Genomic DNA, 13176 nt, shown 5'->3' with positions numbered 1-13176 from the left:
TTTTTATTTATTTTGTTAAATATTTCCCAATTATATTTTAATATGATTTGGGGGACACTTAGGAGCATTGTGGGCAACCTGTTTGACACCTTTGACCTAAGTGAACATGGAAAAGGGTTTTTATCTCACAGTGGGTATTCTGCTCAACTTGGGGGTCCTGAAAATGGCCTTGAGCAATGATTCTGGTGTTTTAGAGTATGGGGCAAAATTTTTTTCACAAGTTATAAAGGAAAAAAAAACCTTAAATATTTAGCATGCAAACTTGTAAGATTAAATGGCTGTGCTTCAAAAGAACCCTTCAACTCAGCATGAAAGCAAAAAGAATTACAATAAACTACACTAAAAATTCCTTGCATTCCTCACATTTCCTTGAATAGGAAATATACTTAGTTTTTGCTGTTGTTGTTGTTGTTGTTGTTATTGTTGCTGTTATTATTGTCACTAATCTTCAGACTGATGATTTACTCTATCAGTTGTATAAGGAGAAAGTAATATATTGAAAGCAGCTCAAGTTAAGATCTATCAAAATCAAAAGAAGGTACTGGTTAGTTTTTTAAAAAGCTGCTCAGGATAGTATTTCTATGCAGCTGCATTGGTTGGATATTTGTTATTGTTCTTGATTCTATAAACTTCAACTTTAAAGAGTACTTGTTGACAAAAATACTTGTCACTGCCTCACAGAAGAGAGGGAACAAACATTTATTAATCACCTACTATGTTCCAGGCATTGTGCCACATATTTTATAAATGTTATCACATTATCTCACAAAATAAAAACATTCATTGCTTTAAAATTGCAATATATGATTTTCTAGATAATAAAAATAAATATGTATACTGTTAAATGAGAATTTTTACTTAAAAAAAGATGGTTCCAGTCATTCCTTTGACTTCATGTAGTCTTAAGGTAGTTACAATAATGCTCAGTTATTTAATTCTTGTAGACATAAGTATAGGATCATTTGAAGTTTATATTGAAAAATATAAAAAAAGAAAAATATCGAGCCAAGCAAAAATGCTGCCTGTACAAATTAGTTCAACATTAAAAGACTGTTATATGCAGACCATGAGGTAAAATCATTTCTTTCTCTAAATCTATGATCCCATGAAGCTGTGAGCTTGTGAATTAGTTGTCATTGTCCAGCCCTCAGATGCTTTGTGTACTCAGACTTCAGCATAGTATAATAGGCAAGATTCCTTTCGCACCATACACAATTTACTTCAGGCTGAGATGGGTCTGTGTCTTCATTAGTATATTGAGTCTCATCAGTAATGCAGACTGCAACCCATCCATGCCTTCTTATCTTGTATGACTCTAGCTTGTGTCCTTTGTAAATCCTCCTGAGGGGGCTCACCCTAAATGCGTCTCCCACTGAATCTCCTGTCATGGTGTACATGTCAGTAGAGTAGTTAGATTGCCCACTGGCTGTTCCTCACTTGCTGCATGAATAGATCAACCTGGTAACATCCTTTTCAACTCCTGAGCAGTTTTTCATTGTTAAATATTGAACCCTACAAATTGTCTCTTTTCATTGACCTTTTTGGTGATCCTCAGCTATAATTCGTCAGTGATTATTGTGTTCTATGACTTGTGACCGTGTAACACTGTCAGAAGAATACTGAATTTAAATACTTCAGACTTTTATTTCAGAGAAAAATTTGGGCTTATTAAAACTTTGTTGCATTTTCCCAAAAATAGTCCAACCTGTTGCTTCCTCGCCTTCCTACCTTTCTACAGCAATTGCCCAGTCTAATAGATCAGCTCTATGATCAGCCAATTAAGTCAGGTCAATATACATTTATTAAGTAGCTACTATGTGCCATACTCTATGATAGATACTTATGATATCTAGCACATAGTCTTTCTTCTCAGGGAACTTACATTCATCAGGAAAGATATCGGGTATATCTATAATTAAACAAAATGTTTGCACAGTAAACACAAGATGATTTTCACTAGGACCTGGGGGAGAAATACTTAAGAAAAGTCTCCTGTTTGAGGAGGCACTTGAGCTGAATTTTGACAGGAACTAGGGATAGTAGGATGGACAGGTAAAGATTATGGGCATGAGAATGGAAACTGGAATGTCATGTAGGAGCAAGGAAGGAAACAAGTATTTATTAAATGCCTGCTTTGTGCCTGGCACTGTGCTATACATTTTATAAATTAGCACCTTATTTGATCCTCACAATAACCATGGGAGGTGATCCATTTTACAGATGAGGAAACTGTGGTAGAAAGAGGTTAAGTAACTTGCCTAGTGCTATACAGCTAGAATTTGCAGTAGAATTTGAACTCGGGTCTTCCTGATTGGGGTGGGGGAGCACTTAATAGAGCCCATTTAGTTAGACCACAGGTTGAGTGAAGTTGGGCACTGCCTCATTATCATTGAAAGGGAGGCTGCCAGATTGTGAAGCTGGCTCTAAATGTCAAACAAAAGGCCCCTGGAGCAGGAGTGTAGCACAGCTCAACCTATATTATTTGAGAATATCAATCTGGTATCTATGAGGAGGGTGGATTGGAATAGAAGAGACAGTGAGAGCAGTTGGGAGGCTTCAGCAGTAGTTTAGGTGGGAAGAAATAAGGATCTTTATTAGAGTGGGAGCTGTGGAATGAGAAGAAAAAGGACACAGGAGATGCTTTGGTGAAAAAATCATCAAGCTCCTGGCGAGTGATTGAATATGGAGGATGAGGGAGAAGAAGAGTTGAGGTGGATGGTTTGGTTGAGGGGAACTTGAATGATTAAAAAAATTATGGTGTCTTCAGCAAAAATAGGATGTTAGGAAGAGGGGTGGGTTTGGAGTGAAAAGTAAAGAGTTCTGTTTTGGCCTTTGAGATATGCCTTTGAGATGTTTAATGGGCAAGATCAAATAGTAAATGACTTTGTATGATAGGGCTGGATTTATATCATAGGAGATAACAATTAAACCAATGAGAATCTATGGCATTGCCAAGGGAAAGGGATGGGGTATTTAGCAATCATTTGGCAAGAGACTGATGATAACTAAGAAAACTTGAGCAAGAAGTACCTAATAAGTGTAATAACAAATAAAACTATAACTCCTCTTTACTAGATTATGGTTAATTCCATCAGTTCATTCTGTTTGAAGTAATTCTATATTAAACCTTTGAGGCATGGTAGGAAAAGCCTTCAAATGCTGAGGCAAAAGACTTGAGTTTTAATTTCCGCTCTACCTTTTATTAATTCTCAGATTTTGGGCAAGCCATTTCAAATCTAAAGCTCTTCATTTCTTAATCTGTAAATTAAGTAAGATAGATTAAAGGGCTTCAAAGCTCTCTTTCCTAGCTTTAAATCTGTTATATTATTTTGCCAAAGAAAGTTATTTGATTCTTCCTTGGGCCTTCCAACACTTCCCTCCAAGACAGACTGTTTATAGCTGTTTTTCCTTGCCATCCAATGACAAAACTTCCTCTCTCTGAAATATCATATTTTATTATTTCTTCTTTAATAATAGTCTCAACTGACCCTTCACAAGAGTTTTCTCATGGAAGAGAGATTGCATAATGGAAAGCCAGTTCCCACATACTTTTAAAACTTTATTTCTTATTAGTCCTTTCATGAACTTTGTTTCAGCTAAAATTCAACTGCATCTTCTGGGTCTGTGCATTTCTTCACACTTTACCCACCCTTGGAATGTACTTTATGCCCCTTTCCATCTCATAATCCTTGTATGCCCTCAAAGTTCAGCTCAGTTACCACTTATTTTGTGAAGCCTTCTGTGACCATTCCAAGTTATTCATTATCTCTTTTTCAACTTTCCATGTACTAGATACTTTCATATCTTATATTTTTGTATAATGTAAACTCCTAGTTGCCAAGATTAAAACACTTAAAATGTGTAAGATAGACAAATAGGTTATACATCCAGTTGCATGTAGCAATCATTGGATGATAGGTATTCATGTATCTGCTTTGTTTTCTATGTGAATAATTGGGGTGAATTCTTGAGTGATTATGGATGTCAGTTGAAAGATTTTCAGTGTTTTGTCAAGTCAGTATTTATGGTATTTATAAAATAGGAGAATCTAAATGATCTAAATAATTATAAGGCACCCTTCTTTTATTTCATCCTCAAATTGGATATGCTCTCTGATGATGGCAAATGCCTTTGGCAAGCATATGTCTCCTTCCTTTACACTTCAGTTGTTATTAATAAGCATGGGGTTATTAAATATAGTTAGATCTCATTATGTCTATTATGGTTTCTTGAAGGAACTTAATATTTACATAAAAAACACCTTGTTAGAAAATGGTATTTGAGGGGATATTTTGCTCTGCTGAACCAAAGGTTTTTTATCCCTTCAAAAAAACAACCTACGATAACTTTTTTTGTATTATCTATTTGTCGACTTTACTTGATTTCTCTGCACCTTACAGTTACTTGCATAGATAGTTACACTCTTACACAAACAGATATTGTCTTTGGTAAAATATCACATGCAAAAGCCTGCATGTTTCCATCTCTAGTCTTCATCAAGAATCCTGATATATAAATAGTTCTCAGAAAGATTTTATAGAGGTGGATCACAAGTATAAAAACCAGTGGGAACAATGAGACACAAAGGACAACTCACCTAATGGTCCAGATCCTGAGAGTGTGCAGTGTTATACATAAGGGAGAAGTCTTCTTCCTTCCTATAGATACACAACTCTGCATTATAATATACTGATCTAATCTTGAGTCTTGTGGTTCAGGCTGTGAGGCTACTGCTGTCATAATGGCTCTCCACAACAACTATTGCCTTCCTGTCCCATACATAGACTATCCTTACCTTCCAGATTGTAATGGTAACACCCCTTCAAAATTAATACTGTAATCTCCAAAGAAGAGGGAATGACTTTTTCATACTGACTGCCCCTGACAAAGAATTATCTGGTGACCTGCAGGTCCACTTTAGCCTGTCTGCTTACCATCCCAGGTTAGTTCTAAGTTAGTGACTTCATAAAGATCCTTTATGGCTTACCTTGGTGAATCCTTGCTTAGCATTTGCTGTCTTTTCTTACAGTTAAGTCATTCTTATCTTCTCCTAAAGAAAAGAAACTCACTTGAGATGGGAAACCTTGCCTTAAACAGTTTTTTCTTTTACCTTTTTACATAGCTTATTTCTGTTTTGAAGAAAAATCCACATTATCTTTTAGATAACCACCATTCATAGTGACTTTTATTCCTTATTTTGCCAGCCCTGACATTTACCTTTGCATTATTCCTCCTGGTCTCTCTTTTTTCTGTTCTTGAATTTTTTTCCACTGTATTTTTTTCCCTCTCATCCAGGCTATGCCTTACAAGTCTGTATTTTGTTTCATTTTCTTTTCATAATCAAGGGATCATAAGTCATGGGTTCTGAATCCAAAGACAAAACGGCATCGGGAGTTGTCTTCCACATTTGTAAGTTTTTGTCCAATTTCAGTCTTAGTCACTGTGGCCTTTCCAAGATGGACACCTGTAACCATCTGATTACTTTGAAAAACTCTGTCATGAACTTCCTAGTTTTGATGATTCCAATGATAATCAGAGTCATTTATGGTAGTGGCCAGCTCCTCAAGCAGCAAGAGAGGCAAAAGCACTTTAAACTGTTGATAGATGCCTTGTAGCAAGAAGGGCCTGCCCAATCTTATCCTTCCCTTTACCTTCAGGGACTTACTGCCAGCTTCTAAAATGTCTTCCCTTCTCAAAGCTTCCCTACCAGGCAGGGATTTGAACACAGAAGATTCAAGCTACAAGACTTCTTTTTATCTTTGTATCAGCTTCTTAGCAAGAAATATCCTGATTGGCTCCTCTCTCAGATTACCTTGGCTTAAGGCTCCAGTTGCTACTGTAAGTTGATGGATATTAAAGCCAGGTTCTTGTGAGCCAGGTTTGGAAGAAACCATTCTCTGAGCTCATATCCAAGGCAATCGTTGGTCTTCCTGAGCCATTATAGCTGTTAACAGTTTCTCTGTGAAAGATTTGATGACCCACCTTGAAAGCAATAGGACCAGAGTAATTCCTTAAAATGCCAAGACATTGAAATGGTTTCTTGTCTCATCAGTTCTTTCAGTCTTGTCGAGGAACTCAGGGAAGTTCTTCCTTTAAAGAAGTGGTTCTTAACCTAGAGTCCTTGAACTTGCTTTTCTAATATTTCAATAATTATATTTCATTGTTATTGTTCATTTCCTTTGTAATTCTATATATTTTCTTTTGTGTATTTAAAAACTAGATTCTGAGAAGGGTCCATAGCTTTCACCAGATTGCCAGAGGATTCCATGACCTAAAAATAATTATTAAGCCCTGCTTTAGAGTATAATTCTTTAGCTTCTCTCTAAGGTTTAAGTTTCATAGAATTTAAAACAGAGAGAGTGAGATTCATCTTGTACCTTAGATATTTAGTATCTCTGTGATCACATTCCAGTCCCTTAACCAGTCTCAGCCTCAGTTTCTTTATCTGGAAAATGGCCTCCTATGTGGAGAGCTCTGTTTTAGGTGCCAGCCTAGAAATTAAAAAAACAAAAACTCCCTCAAGGAATTTTTATTCTTCCAGGGTAGAACACACATGTGCAGAGCTAAATAAATACAAGGTAATTTGAGTAGAAAGGGAGCATTAAAAATAGAAGAAATTAGGGAATACTTCACAGATGGCTGAATACCAGAGTTAAATCCTGAAGGAAAATAAGGACGGTGAAAAGCAAAGATGTAAAGGGTTCACACTCCAGCTTTTGCAAGTACAGAAACATGGCATATGAAATATTGAGTTTATTAGGGAGCAGCAAGTAATCCAGTTTGACTGCCACACAGAGTCTGTGAGATAGCATATGAAGTTAGATTGAAAAGGTAATTTGGAAGTAGATTGTAAGATTACATCTTAAACGCAACATGTTTAAAACTGAATTCATTATAGTCTTCCCCGTCCCCCCAAAAAACTTCCCTTCTTGCTAATTTTCCTGTTACTACTGAGGGCAAACCAAGCTCCTCAAATACCGCCCTCTTTCTTCTCTGAGGTAGCCATCACTCTGATGCAGACCCTCATTTCCTCTTGTCTAGATTATTGCAATAGCCTACTGGCACATCTTATTCCCCTCTCTCCTCCTCCCCCCTCAATTTAATAAACTTCAGTGGCTCCCTATTACCCCTAAGGATCAAATACAAATTTTTTTATTTAAAGCCTTTCATAGATTAGCTCCCTCTTATCTTTCCAGTCTTCTTATACCTTATTTGCTGCCATTTACTCTTTGACCCATGACCCTAGCCTTCTTGCTGTTCCATGAAAAAGACACTCCATTGCTGGGTTCTGGGCATTTTTTCAAACTGTCCCCCATGTCTAGAATGCTTTCCTCTCTCATTAAGCGGTATAGATATCTTAGTTTCCCTGGCTTCCTTTAAGTCCATATTTTGATATCTTGGAGTTGGGGAGCTAGAATTTTTTCTCTTCCCTACTTAATTATTCTGTCACTCTTTTCCCCATCCCCCATGGGAAAGAAAAACAACTGGGACAATTAACTCCTTTGATCCATGTAGTTTCAATTTATGACTTCTTGAAAAGAGCTCTGGAAAACCAGGCTTTGATAAAAAAAAAAAAAAAAAAAAAACAAAAAACCTATTTGGATTCAAATGGAGTTACTGAAACCCAAACCTCACTAATTGGCCAATAGTAGGTCCTAGCACAAGCCCTTGGTCACTGGATTTTGTTGGCTCAGAGTTAGAGTAATTAACAGTTGTTTCCTAAATGCATTTCCTTTCCCTTTTAGATTGATTTTTAATTTTTTTTTTGAATAGGCAAAGGAGGCCATCTTTTTCCTCATTTCTTACCTAGCTTTAAATCACCAAATCACCAAATCACCAAATCACCGAATGAGTGTTGCCTCAGACAAACTGAGACCTGGAAAAGACCATAGATTACAAAAAGGCCATGGTCTCTCCATTGTATTCAGGGTCATCTCTAGTTGTCCTGACTCATGTCTTGCCACTGGACTCAGATGACTATGGAGGACACAGTGAGACTTTGCACAGCCCTGCCTCACTTAAATCCAATTCACTTGCAAGTCAAAACACCACCTTCCTGATGTCATTGGTCCTTTTTGAAAATGAATGATGAACAGCCACAAAAATATCTTCCATATCCCAGCATGACAAGATCAGACTTGTGCTTTGAGTAAGATAATTCTAGGAGCTATGTTGATGAAGTTTTGGAGAAGAGAGTCAGGATGCTAAAGAATAATTAAGAAGCTATTTGTAAGCTAGGCAAAAAATGATGAGGGCTTTGACTAGACCTGTGGCTGTGCGAATAGAGAGAAGGAAAGTAGTGAGAGAAATGTAAGAAAAGAACTTTTAGACTTGCCAACTGATTAGTTAGGGGGGAAGAAGGTATTGATACTAATAACACTAAACTCAGTGACTGAAAATTTTATCAAATGCACAGGGTCTAGTATGGCTACCTTTTAGGAGACTAAAGCCTCTAGATAGCCTTTATTTGCCCAATAGGAAGACTTTCCTGTCTGCCTAAGAGCTTAAATCTGGGCTTGCACTATCAGGATAGATGATCTCTGCAACCTTTCAAACCAAGATGTCTTCTGTTTAGCAGATTTGTTTTATATACTATTATAGACTACTTGCTCTGGCTGAGAACCATTTTGACAGTAGCTAAAACCCATTTGTGATAGAGACCCCCAAAAGACAAGAAACCTTGTCTTAAACTGTTGATAGCTCCTCAGATTGGCTGTCCCTTGAGTAACTACTTAATCCATGGTTCAATCTCCTCCCAATCACCTTTCTTATAGGCTTATGGATATGCTTTTAGACAAGCTTTTGCTTGTATCTGTTATCCTGGAACATGGGTGAGGAACAATGGGCTCGACCAGGAAGCAACAACCACATCCCTGCAGACGAGGTCACTTGATGCAGATTTTGTGATCTTCTCTCTAGGATGCTCCTACTGCATCACAAGTCAAGCAGCCGCCCCCTCTCATTTTTGCAGCTGTTCAACCAGCTGGTATGTTGCATTCATCAGACCTTTTTAGATTGAAATCTCTATGTTATGCTGCTGTTACTGCCAGAGTCCTACCCATTTTTAGTGTCATGGTCCTGTGATTTCTTACACAAGTACATCAAGCCTGAATTCTTTACTTGCAGTCTGTGAACTTTGTTGGTTGTTTTCATATTTTGATGGGTGGAACCAATATAAATGGTTTCTTTTGTAATCCTATACATTTATTTTGTACATTTTAAAAGCATTATGCCCAAAAAGAGGTCCTTAGGCTTCATCCAACTGCCAGATGGGTCTATAACATACACAAAAAGTTTAAATATGTGGACTGAGAATATGTAGACTGTCTGACTTCACAATGGTCCTTAAATGTTCACTTAATGCACTCCCATGAATACAGCACAGCTTAAAATTTCCCAAGGATATACAAATACAAAGACAGCTAACCAAGTAAGCAGACACTCAGAACTACACGGTGTTGATATTTTTCATGAAAAATTCTTTACCAATTTTCTTTGCTTATATTCTCTCAGTTTTCCCTTTCCATCCTTCACTTCTACTCCTGTTAGCTCAGGGTTTCTGGTTCTCCCAGCCTGAAAGTTATTTAATTTTTCAGTAAAGATTTGTCATTTGTAAAAAAGTGATATAGGACCTCACAAAATTGTTGTGAAGCTCAACCTAGATAATATATGTAAAGGGATTTATTTATGAATTTTAAAATGCTATATGATAGTTTTTTAAAATAATAATAACATGGTGGTGATGATGATGATGCTACCTAAAGATAACCTCTGAATGAGAAAGGATAATGCTTTCTTTCTGATTCTTTCCAAAAAATGCTGCCTCACTGCCTCTTAGATCAACTTCTCCAATTGTGATACCAATGGGTAGGATTTCAAGGGTGGCAGCATTGTAGGCATAGGAAATGGTATGTGCAGGATGGTTTGTGGTAGAAGAGTTTAGGAAATTTATAGGGACTGTTCAGTCCAGTGTGGCTGGAGCCTTAGATTACTGTAAAATAAGTCTGCAAAGATTGAGGGGATAGTGCCTGATCCTAAAGAACTTTAAATGCCAGATAAGAAATTGAGACCTAATTGAACAGAGAACAGGAAGTAATTGAAGGTTTAAAAGAGGAATGGTAAAGTTAGATTTGTGCATAAGAAAGATTAGTCTGTCAATGTAAAAGATGGATTGGAGTGGGGTGGAGGGCAAGAAGATTGACTGAGAGTCTGTTACAATAGATCAGCCTGTGGAAGTGAGAGCCTGTATAAGGATGCTGGTGTAATGAACAGTACAGTTATACCTTCTACACTGTAATTTTCTCCGTTGTGGTTTCAATATATTATGGGTTGGCACAAGGAAATTAAGTGGGAATTTGGTGGAAGGTTCTATAGACAGCACACAAAAGTCAGCAGCAATACAGAAAAAATTTTAGAACCTCAAAAACGCATAATGTGTGTGTGTGTGTGTGTGTGTGTGTGTGTGTGTGTGTGTACTGTATGATATGCAATGACAAGTACTTAATCTAAATTTTACAATAAGGTATTGTAAATAACTCATAAAAGACAAAGAAAAAACTCAGACCTCTTTTCTGATATGAAGGGAGCTCCAAAAAATTTTACACAGATTTTCCAGATTATATGAGGTGCCATGCCTCTAACACAACTCTTCCTTGTGATGTGGAAAAGATAACTTATAAATGAGAGATCCCTACAGGATTGTTATGAGGAGTAAATGAGGTAAGTGTGTAAATAAGACTGCAAACCTTAAAATACTATATAAATTTTTAATTTCTATGTCAAATGTTATGGTGTATTATTTATATATTAAACATAATCTTCTTTCTTTTTGATTTTGATTTTGATTCTTCTTGTTCCTTCAAATACCTTATGTCTTATCTTTAGTTACTTCATTTTTTTTTGCTCTTCTCCTTCTTCAAAGATGCAGCTAACTTTCTAAAAAATGTCCTGGTCCAGCCCTATTTTTTACATATTTTTGGTAGTGAAATAGCCTGGGCTAAAGATGTCTATAACCAGGCAAGGAGAACAACCTTTTCTCCTTTTTCATCTCATGTATTTTTCAGAATTCCTAAACTTAATTTTGCTTTGATCTATTACTTGCATTTGACTCAGCTAATTCACTTCAGATATTAAAACTATACAAGTAAGTAATGGTGTTTTTAAAATACAGGTTCCAACTGCCCTCTCCAAGAAAATCCCATTGTCAAGTTTGTCGTATTTTTCATAGTGTTTAAAAAGAGGAACTAGAGGTAAGGCAGAACATGGGGCAGGGTGCCATGTAGGGAGTTTGGAGCAGAACTCCTCTCTGACATGGACTCTGGAAGTCCAGCTTGGATGGTGGAAAAGAAGCTCCACCAAGATAGAAATAACCAAGGGAGAAAGGTGCACAGAGATGATGATGATAATATTGAATTAGAAGATAATCCAAATGTGCGATGATCAGCTATGAATTTCAGTGATTCAGTGATTCAAAGCAATCCTAATAGACTTTGGACAGAAAATGTCATCTGCATCCAGAAAAAACTATGGAGATTGAATGTAAATCAACACATGCTATGTTCACTTCTTGTTCTGTGTTTTTTTAAAATCTGTCCCATAGTTTTTCTCTTTTGCTCTGATTTTTCTCTTCCAACATGATTCATAAAACAAAGTGTGTTGAAAATAAAGAAAAAAAAAGATTATAATCCAAGTAAAGCATGTGTTAACTGTAGTATAAAGATGAGATTTTTTTAAAATGGTTTTTAAAAATGGTTTCTTTCACTGTGGTGATCCCAGTGATTTTTTTTAGGTTCAAGAAAGCTTCCTCATAATGTCCTAGAGATTACTGAAATCTATGTGTCTCGCCCTTCTTGTACTAGATGATGATGATAGCCATCATTTATATAGTATTTAAAAATTTGCAAATAACTTTACAAATATTATTTCCTTTTTGGGAGGTGCTATTTTCCCTATTTTATGGGTGAGAAAACTGAAGTAAACAGAGGCTGACTCACCCCAACTAGTAAGAGCCTGAGACTAGATTTGATTTCATCTCACCTGAGTTCAAGTCGAGTCCTCTACCCACTGCCTCACCTGGTAATCCAGGCACATCAATCCATTCATTGTTTCTCCCAAAGGATTCTCCATCTTCTAATTGCATGCATTTTCTCTACCAGTCTTTCCCCCATTCCTGAAATGCTTTTTCTCTATATCTCTTAATGCCTGATTTCCTGGTTTCTTTCAAGATGCCACATGAATCCCACTTTCCTTAGCTGGCCTTTTAGAGTTCATCTCCCATTTATTTTCTTCAGTGATCCCCATCCATTTATATTGTAAGTAGCTTGACTGTTCTTAGGTATTTCTATATTGTTTCCTTTATTAAAATGTTAGTTTCTTGAGAGCAAAATCTATTTTTTTACCTTTATTTATATCCTTATTATTGAATCATAGTGACTGGCACATAGGACACACTAAATAAATGCTTGTTCACTTGACTTTTAACTGTTGCTCCCTAAAAGGTGTCTGTGTGTGTGTGTGTGGGGGGGTCTTCCTTAAATTAGTTTGTTTTTCTGTACTCTTCTAGAATGTTATCATTGATTGTGCAAATGAAGAGACTTTATTTCCACATATTTCCTATAATGCTACAGATTGCCACAAAAATCTAAGCATTTTAGAGTGTGTGTGTGTGTGTGTGTGTGTGTGTGTGTGTGTGTATAAAATGGATTTCTAAATGACTTTCCTTAGGAATGTTTTTCTGTTTTTCCTGTGTTACAGTTCCCAATTGAATCTTCAGACAGTCCAGAGAATATTTAGCTATGAGAGTGAATGAGGAATTCACTATAGAGCTAGCATTTAATTAAAACAATGAGCTACTTAATAATTCATTTTGTCATCTGGCAATTAAATATTGAAGTGGTATTTGAAATATTGATTAAAATTTCTTGCTAGTACCTAAAAAATCAACATATCCAAAACTGAAGCTGTTTTGTTTTTCCCTAAATCAATGTCTCTTGACTTTTCAATTTCTGTTAATGGTGCTATCACCCTTCTTGTTTTCTCAGTTCCATACCCTAAGTCCAAGTCATCCCTTAACCCCTTCTTATTCAGTACCTATGTTCATTTAGTTCCAAAATCCTGTGGATTCTTTTGAAACCTCTCTCAAATCTGTCTCCTCCCTTCCATTCTTAATACACAGAT

The 13176-nt window shown here is 36.4% G+C and overlaps 1 protein-coding gene and 1 long non-coding RNA gene across 3 annotated transcripts in view; one reads left to right on the top strand and one right to left on the bottom strand.

Annotated features, from left to right (window-relative positions):
* The window catches only part of LOC127549355 (uncharacterized), a 122524-nt gene extending 117586 nt beyond the window's left edge, over positions 1–4938 (bottom strand). The window contains exon 1 of the long non-coding RNA XR_007950562.1: positions 4598–4938. This is a non-coding gene — a long non-coding RNA (uncharacterized LOC127549355). The remainder of the gene's footprint in view (positions 1–4597) is intronic.
* NUBPL (NUBP iron-sulfur cluster assembly factor, mitochondrial) overlaps positions 1–13176 on the top strand; it is a 320313-nt gene that overhangs the window by 286893 nt on the left and 20244 nt on the right. The gene's annotated exons all lie outside the window — the stretch shown is intronic.

This window comes from Antechinus flavipes, chromosome 2 (genome assembly GCF_016432865.1).
Source record: "Antechinus flavipes isolate AdamAnt ecotype Samford, QLD, Australia chromosome 2, AdamAnt_v2, whole genome shotgun sequence".
In the NCBI taxonomy this organism is placed as follows: domain Eukaryota; kingdom Metazoa; phylum Chordata; class Mammalia; order Dasyuromorphia; family Dasyuridae; genus Antechinus; species Antechinus flavipes.
Note: the sequence above shows the minus strand (reverse complement) of the source record. Positions and strands in the feature narration are given on the sequence as shown.